This window comes from Vidua macroura, chromosome 6 (genome assembly GCF_024509145.1).
Source record: "Vidua macroura isolate BioBank_ID:100142 chromosome 6, ASM2450914v1, whole genome shotgun sequence".
NCBI lineage: Eukaryota > Metazoa > Chordata > Aves > Passeriformes > Viduidae > Vidua > Vidua macroura.
Genome location: NC_071576.1, coordinates 1727180 through 1736584, shown reverse-complemented (window position 1 = coordinate 1736584; position 9405 = coordinate 1727180).

Below are 9405 nucleotides of genomic sequence, written 5' to 3'. Positions count from 1 at the left end.
CCTTGCAGCAGAGAAGTGAGCTGCTCGTTGTCCCTGGATTCCCTGGATTCCAAAGGCTGGAGCACAGAGTGGGAGCAGTTCAGGGAATGTGTGGCTGGATGTTGGGAATGCTGGGAATTGTGGGTGATTTATTTCTTGCAGCATCACCACAAGTGCTCCGTGAAGGAGGCTGGAAAACCCCTGGGAATTGTTTGGTGCAACAAGGCAGGGATGGAATGAGGTAACTCGGTAAGGGAAGTGGAGGCACGGGGAATATTTTAAAGGAATTCCTGCCTGGGTGGGAGGTGAGACCCTGGAATGGAATTCCCAGAGCAGCTGTGGCTGCCCCTGGATCCCTGGAAGTGCCCAAGGCCAGGGTGGAGCAGCCTGGGACAGTGGAATGGTGTCCCTGCCATGGAATGGGGTGGGATGAGATGGGATTTAAGGTCCTTTCCAACCCAAACCATTCCAGGATTCTACAAAAGGATTCCCACAGTGTGACATGGACGTTGCCATCCTGGCAATGTGGGGAAAATCCACGTTTTCCATGCTCTGAGCTCTGCAACCACAAATTTGGTTTCACTTTAAGGTTCATGCCGTTGAGAATGTGCTGCTGCACCTGGACCCCAATTCCTTGGGTGTGGGCTGCTGCTTCTCCCTCATATTCAGGAACTCAAATGATCATTTAAATACTTAAACCATGGATCCTTCTTTTTCCTCCTCCTTCTTTTCCTTCCCTGCCTGGTTTGTTTCAAATGTGTGCGCCAGTTAAAGTTAATCACTGTGGTGAAGCCTCCATTCAGCTGAACAAAGCCTCCAAAGATGTTTTTCCTCATTTTTCCCTGCTGATCAGCTGGAGCAGAGGCCCACGCTGGCTGCAGCAGCGGGGATAATGAGGGATGGGAAATTCCCTGCTGTTTTTTAGGATTATTCAGCTGCTGGAGTTAAACCAGCTCTCAGTCAGGCCAGGCTGGGAAGCTCCTCACTGCTGGCTGGGAATGGAGATCATGGAATCATGGAATATCCTGAGCTGGAAGGGATCATCCCAGCTGGCCCTGCACAGACACCCAACGGCCCCACCCTGTGCATCCCTGGAGCGCTGTCCAAGCAGTCCTGGAAATTTGGGAATGTGCCCATTCCCTGAGGAGCCTGGGCAGTGCCCAACACCCTCTGGAATAATGGAAACTCTCCCTGATATCCAACCTGAACCTCCCCTGGCACAGCTCCAGCCGTTCCCTTGGGTCACCAGAAATGTCAGCCGATGGCTTGTGGAACGTCCATCCTTGGCTTTGCTCTTTTCCCGGGAGCATCCCTAAATTCCACATCGGCAGGGATGGCTGTCCCAACCCACAAGGGCTTTTCTCCCCTCACAGGTGACTCTGCTGACCCCAATCCATGCTCCCATCCCAATCCGTGCTCCCATCCCAATCCGTGTTCCCGCTGCTGGGCTGATCCAAGCCCTGCTCCCAGCTGACCTCAGCCATGGAAGAGCTCCAGCTGTCCCTGGGGGCATGGCCAGGCTCTGACTCATCCCTTTTTTATAGAAAAACCTTTTTATGGATGGATCCAAGTCTTCCAAGGGGCCTGCAGGGAATGGCTCATTCCATTGGAGCCGGCAGGACAGGAACAGGCTCCCCCATGGAGCAGAGGGAGAGGAGGGTTTTCCTCTGGAATTCCAGGGAACACCCAGATTCCATGTTCATTAGTGAAAGTGGTGGTTTGTAACCTACTGGCTGCTTTTCCCCTAATTTTGGGGGGATTTTTGAGGAAAAATCCTGCGTTTCCAGGGCAGGAAGAGCCCAAAGTGTCACCTCTGAGCTGCTCCTTGGGGACATCTGAGCTGAGCCTCCTGTTAACACCAGGAGGATGATGGCAACGTTTTCCTTCCTTTTTTTTTTTTTCCTTCTTTTGGTGTCCCTATGGAATTGTGCCCTGTCCCGGGAGGGTTTGGCTTTGCTAGGCCTGGCCCAGCTAAGCTGGTGGTCCTGCAATGCAACAGAAGATTCTTAGGCCACACAGGTCAGGAGACCCTGGGTGCTCAAGGGTCCCTCACATCCACCTCAGGTGGTAAAGAAAAAAAAAAAACAACAAAATTTTAGCTGTAATCAGCATTTCCGTGTTTTTAACAAAACCGAATTTTTCCAAAAAACACCAAAATGATTAAATTTAATGCAAAGGAAATCGCTGTTTTCCAGGAAAGGGATTTGCACCGAGCAAAACAAATGGCAGAGCTTGTGGGGGCTCCCTCAAAGGTGGAAAATGCTCTGAATTCCCTGAGAATTCCTTAAAATCCAGAAGAAGTAGCTTGATTTTTCCAAGGGTTTTTCCTAACGTTGGGCTGCTGCTGCAGTTCTTCCCAGGAAAAATCCAGGGAGAACTTTTCCTTGGCTGCCCCCATGTCTTGCCCTCGGAGCTGTTGCTCAGACCAGCTGCAAGCTCAGCTTTTCTCTGTTTTGGATGAGAAAAGTCCTGGACTTGGGACTTGAGCTTGGCCTGGAGTCAGAACAGGTTGTAAAATCAGGGATCAATTCCCATCGAGTTGGAATTTAGCACAAATGGAACTTTAAAAATGTGGCCCAGGAATCACCTTTGTCTGCAGGAGCTGGAGAAATGTGACCTCTCTCTTTGAAATCAAAACTACATTAAATAACATTTTCACTTCCATGTTTTTCCCAGATTTTCCAGATTTACACCCCCAAGGAATTGTTTATCCAGAAGACATAAAATATTTGCATTTCCTGACCACACAGCTGGGAAATCCAGATGTAAATATAATTATAATTCTATTTTCCAGCCCTTAGCAAACCTGGAAGCGAATCCAGTCCTAGAGCAGACAATGAGAGGGTACAAAGAAGAATCCAAATATTTTTCCTCCTCTCCAGATATTTTACCTCCTCTCTTTTCAAAGGAATGATGTTCCCTGGCACTTCTGTGTGGTCCATGGTGAGCTACAGAAGACTTCCAGAACTTCCAGAATGGATTTTCCACTCGATTTCCCAGCTGGCAGAGCTGTGGTGACAGCAGTCATTCCCTGAATTTTCAGGGATAAATGGAAGCAGAATCCTGTCAGTTGCTTTTGGTTGTTGCTTCCAGTTTTATTTTGCTCAGATATTCCAGAATCCAGCTTTTTGATGGATCCACAGCGTCGCAGGACACGAATATTCCTCTTCTCACTCCTTGCAATAATCAAACCCTTAAATTGATTCCTAAACAAAAGGCAGGGCTTTGAGTGGAGGTCCAAGGAGTTGGTGTCCATGCCTAGATCAGGGAATCATGGAATGTTTCGGGATGGAAGGGACACAAAGGTCGTAAAACTCCACCCAAAGGTCATAAAAGGGACAACTTCCACTGCCCCAGGCTGCTCCAGCCTGGCCTTGGGCACTTCCAGGGATCCAGGGGCAGCCACAGCTGCTCTGGGAATTCTATCCAGGGGCTCTCCACCCTCCCAGCCAGGAATTCCTTCCCAAAACCTCTCCCTTTTTAAACAAAATGACTTTTGGGAGTGTTTATGCTGGAAAAGGATTTTCCACCCCAAAAAGGCCATGCTAGGACAAGGAGCAGAATTCCTGCAGGGAATGCGTGGAGCCAAAACAACTGTGTAGGAAGCTGGGGTGGCTCAGTGTTGTGAAGAAAAATTCCCTTTTATAAAATATTCCATTTTTTCCCCATCCATCCGAGTGCCTTTCTCCTTCACTGCTCTTTTTTTTTTTACATAGCTCTGCATTCCTTTGATTTTTTCCCCTCTATTTTTTTGAAGGAATTGTCTAACAGAAAGAGTCGCTCCCACTCGAGTGCTCGGCCTCAAAGGGCAGCATTTGGATTCTGGGCACAAAGAAATCATTCTTGGCCATTTGTCAGGATCTGAAATGCATCCCTGACCCCTCTGGAAATGCCACAAAAAGCCATCTGCTCATATTTGTCCTTTTTTCCCCCCCTCAGTTCATAAAAATCCCGGGTTTTGTGTCTTTATTCTGTTTTTTTAATGGAATCACAGCCTGGAAATGCTCGAGGCAGTAGAAGAAGAACCTCAGGGTGAAGCTTCCTTTGGAATTGTCCACAGGGGGATTTAATTCATCCAGGAGGGGGAAAAAATAATAGTGGGATCATTCCCTGCTGCTGCTGAGCTCAGGGAGGAGCTGAAGCCCAGGAGATGCGATCCTGGCACGGAATATTAAGAGGAAAAGGAAGAATTGTGGAATTTTTGTGGATATCTTTACCAAGAAGATGGGGAGGCTCAGACAAATATTCCCAGAGCAGCTGTGGCTGCTCCTGGATCCCTGGAAGTGTCCAAGGCCAGGTTGGACATTGGGGCTTGGAGCAACCTAAAATAATAGAAATATTGTTTTATTTAAAATATTCTTTATTCTTATTTTATTTATTTATTCTTTTATTATTATATTTTATTTAAAATATGATTTATTTTTTAATTCTTTAAATTATTTTGATAATAAAAATATTTTAATTATGATATTTTATTTAAATATTATTTAAAATATTATTTAAAAGGAATTGGATGGGATTTAATTTCCCTGCCAACCCAAACCATTCCAGGATTCCCTGACTCGCAGACACCGCTCAAATTTCCTTTTCCTTTGCAAACTTCCTTTGCAATAAAAAATCTGGAGTACAATTTTCAGCCCAGCTGAGCCTGGTTTTTCCTGCTTTTCCTAAAGATTTGGGCAACTCTTCCTCCTGTTGTGCTGAAGCAGAAACTTCTTTAAAAATCACAGGGGTTTAAAGAGATTTTTGGAGTTTTTTGGGGGAGTTTTCTTTATAATTTTTTTATTGATTTGTGATTTTTCAAAGACCAAGCTTAACTTAAACTCCTCCCGTAATAGATCCTTTGCTGTGATGCTCATCCTTGTGGAATGACTCAAACTGCCTCAATTTCCCAGTTTACCATTCCCACTACGTTTGTGGAAGATTTTTATGAAAAAAGGATATAAAAAAAAAATCCTTATTTGTACAAGCAACACTTTCCTGGGCATGTTTTGGAGCATCCAGGGCATAAAAAAGGAATAATGCAGGAAATTGAAGCCACTCAGAAGTGCTAAAAGCTGTTTTTTTTTTTTTTTTCGGGGCTGGATAAACACATTGAGATTTTTATTGGCAGCAAAATCGTCTTTTTGGGGCACTTGAGACTCGTCTGATGGTAGGAGCAGAAAGAATCTCGTGAGTTTTTATTAGGATGAGATCAATCTGAAAAAATATTGGAAGTGAGGGGGATTTATCCATATTTTATCTGGAAATTTCCTGGGTATAAAGGAATTGTCAACGTCTTTTTAAATCCCCTCAAACGCAGGCAAATTTGTGCCTTTGGGGCAATAAAAATAAAATGTGGTAATGGATCCATCCATTTTTATGGGCTTATTCACAGAGATTGGGTGAAAGCCTTTTTGTTACCTTTCATCAGGAAAAATGGGAGGCATTGGAAGGCTCAGACCATGGGAAGATTTGCAGGCAACTCCTTCAATTCCTGGGATTTTTAAAGGTTTTTAGCTGGGAATGAGAAAGAGGAACCTTTCTGCTGGATGAGTCTCTTCCTCTGTTCTTAAAGAGAAGGAAATTCATCTCTTTATTCCCATTTCACACCTGCTGAGGCGGCAGGAGGGAGCTCTTTTTATTAGTTTTCTGTATTTTATTTACTCTTTTCATCCAGATTTGTATTTTATTCCAACATAAAATGGGATCAAGCCTGCGGAATGCTGTCGATATAAGGGAGTAACGACAGGGTTTATGGGGTTTATTCTGAATGTCGAGGTGATCGTGGCTTTTCTGGTGCATTTCTAGCCAGGAAAAAGGGCCTGGTTGGCAAAATCCCACCTGGAATTATTTTCTAGATCCTGTGGCATGGGCAGGGACACCTCCCACTGTCCCAGGCTGCTCCAACCTGGCCTTGGGCACTGCCAGGGATCCAGGGGCAGCCCCAGCTGCTCTGGCAATTCCAGCCCAGCCAGGAATTCCCAATTCCCAATCTCCCATCCATCCCTGCTCTCTGGCAGTGGGAGCCATTCCCTGTGTCCTGTCCCTCCATCCTTTGTCCCCAGGTCCTTCCAGCTTTTTTCCTTACTCGTTGGAGCTCCAAACCCTGAATGGGGCGACTCCAGTGCCGGCATCACCCTGACTCCTGCAGAAAGAATTCCTGGAGTTCATTGGACCAAATTCCATCTGGAAATGATGATGTGGAATTCCTCTTATTCCCAGCTTTTGAATTTTGCTGCCCTGCGAGCCCTTTGGATGGATTTGGGATAACCCAGTGGTGGAACCAGGGATGGTTCCAGCAGCTCCACCCACATTTCTCCGCCCTTTTTTGTCCGTTAGCGGTGCAGGAAAAATGAGGTTGGATGTTCCCTTCTGGAAAACGAGGCAGGGTCATGCAGGGAAGGAATAAACAACGTGGCAGTGCCCAGTTTTAGTCTGTGCTGCCTGGAATTGCTTTTTTTCACCTTTTTTCCTTACTGGTTGCCTTGGCTTCAAGGCCTGAGTGAGCACCCCAGCACTGGTGTCACCTTGACTCCTGCAGAAAGAATTCCTGGAGTTTGTTGGCAAAAAATTCCATCTGGAAACGATGATGTGGAATTCCTCTTATTCCCAGCTTTTGAATTTTGCTGCCTTGGAATCCTTTCGATGGATTTGGGATAACCCAGTGGTGGAACCAGGGATGGTTCCAGAAGCTCCACCCACATTTCTCCGCCCTTTTTTGTCCGTTTGCGGCTCAGGAAAAATGAGGTTGGATGTTCCCTTCTGGAAAACGAGGCAGGGTCATGCAGGGAAGGAATAAGAACGTGGCAGTGCCAAGTTTTAGTTTGTGGTGCTTGGAATTGCTGCGTGTGGAGCCATCCCAGGTCAGACTGGGGGAGATTGGTCTGCAGGAGAAGGATTTTTCCAGCCTCCAGTTCTGGAATGTGGAGCTGGATGCAGGAGCGGGGCGGATGCTCCCTCTCTTTCCCTCTTTTTAAAGAGATGGAATCAAATGTGGGATTTAGTCCCTGTTTGGATGAGATGGAGACGAAATGGGAACCGTCAAAAATCTGTGCAAATTCAGCTCCCATGGAAAAGAAAGGCTCTGGAATGGGATAATGATGCCATCCGTGCTCTTCCCAGATTGATCCCACAGAATGTGCTCTGTGTCCATGCACTGAGGGGTTCATGGTCCATGTGAAGGCCTCACATTTCCTCTTTTCCAGGGATATTTTTTTTTTTTTTTTTGTAAAATGATCCGTAAAATTTATGGATTTTCCTGGAGGATTTTCCTAGAGGAAGAAACCAGGCTTGGAAATTCAGACTTGATGCCACATTTGTCCTGGAAGAGAGGATGAGGACGCCAATAAATAGGGATTACCAAAAATAAGGAAGAGGAAAAATGAATCCAGGGCTTGGCTGCTGGGAAGGAGGAGCTGTGCAGGTTTCTGGCAGTGCCAGAATTTGGGAGACCTGTCTGTGGAAAATCCCATGGGAAGCTGGGATTTGCAGCCCTGGAAAAGCAAAGAGCTGCAGAAGGATCCCAAGGAGCAGCAAACTGGGAGAATTGAAAGCCACCAGTGCCAATTATTTAGGATTTTTCTAGTTAAAAACATGTGGGAAACCCCAATGATTGTTTGTAATATCTTCGCCAATCCTTAAAATTCAGGGTTTATGGAAAAATGTCTCATTTATATATTTTTTTAAATTTAAAATTGCTTTTATTTAAAATGGAAACAGGTATGGAACCTGTATGTGCATTCTAATATATGAAATATGAGGAATTGCTTTTTCAATTTTAACAGGCAATATTAAAAAAAAAAAAGTCCTGTGTCACAAAACCAAAAAGTTTTTAATTATTATTAAAATCCCATTATTATAATTTAACTTTAAAAGAAAATAAAATTAATTTCAAGGTCTTCCTTTTTTTTTTTTTGTAAATTTGTTTTTGTAAATTTTTTTAAACATTAGGAATTCAAAAATACTAACCATGGAATTATTAAGGTTGGAAAAGCTTCTGAGTCCAACCATTCCCCAGCATTCCAAGGCTGCCCCTTGTCCCCAAGTGCCACATCCAGAGGTATTTTGAATCCCTCCAGGAATGAGAATTCCATCATTTTTTATCCCAACGAATGGTGCAAAGGAAAAATCTTAGACCAGCTTAAGAATCCTGCTTGTGGATTTGGAAGGAAATGCCCCCAAAACCTCAAACCGAGCCCAGATTATTCATAAACGAGCTGATTTAAAGCTCCTAAAACCCAGAACTCGGCTTCTCCCCTGAAAATAAATTACAATTATTGCAATTCCTGATTTTTTCCCACTCAATAACCGCAATCAGTTATCCAGTAACGCTCCGGGCAGGATGAATAATTCATTCCCATCTTTCTCCTGATGCCAGGAGCCTTTGGAATGGAATAAGGAGCCTTTGGAATGGAACAAGGAGCCTTTGGAATGGATCAAGGAGGCTTTGGAATGGGATAAAGAGCCTTTGGAATGGGAAAAGGAACCTTTGGAATGGAACAAAGAGCCTTTGGAATGGAACAAAGAGCCTTTGGAACAGGAAAAGGAACCTTTGGAATGGGACAAGGAGCCTTTGGAATGGGATAAAGAGCCTTTGGAATGGAATAAGGAGCCTTTGGAATGGGACAAGGAGCCTTTAGAATGGGAAAAGGAGGCTTTGGAATGGGACAAGGAGCTTTTGGAATGGGATAAAGAGCCTTTGGAATGGAACAAGGAGCTTTTGGAATGGAACAAAGAGCCTTTGGAATGGGAAAAGGAGCCTTTGGAATGGATCAAGGAGGCTTTGGAATGGGATAAAGAGCCTTTGGAATGGAACAAAGAGCCTTTGGAACAGGAAAAGGAACCTTTGGAATGGGACAAGGAGCCTTTGGAATGGGATAAAGAGCCTTTGGAATGGAACAAGGAGCCTTTAGAATGGGAAAAGGAAGCTTTGGAATGGGACAAGGAGCTTTTGGAACGGGATAAAGAGCCTTTGGAATGGGACAAGAAGGCTTTGGAATGGGACAAGAAGGCTTTGGAATGGGACAAGAAAGCTTTGGAATGGAATAAGGAGCCTTTGGAATGGAACAAGGAGCCTTTGGAATGGGAAAAGGAGCTTTTGGAATGGAATAAGGAGCCTTTAGAATGGGACAAGGAGCCTTTGGAATGGGCTGATTCCCATCTCCTGCTCCAGCCATTATGATGCTATTTAAACCCACCCAGCCTCCATGACAGCTCTGTGCTTCCCAAAAGATTCCAGCCAGGAGAGACAAATGCATTCCTGAAGTTTTTAGCCAGGAATTCCAAACCAAAGGAAAGCAGCGGATTGGGATATTTTAGATTAAACCCCTTCATTAGTTTGGGTGAAGCTCATTTTGGGGCAGAGAGCACAGGATCACTCACATCCCAAGGATTTATCCATGTTTTTCTTGGAGATTTGACCCTAATTGTTGTTTTTTTCCCTGT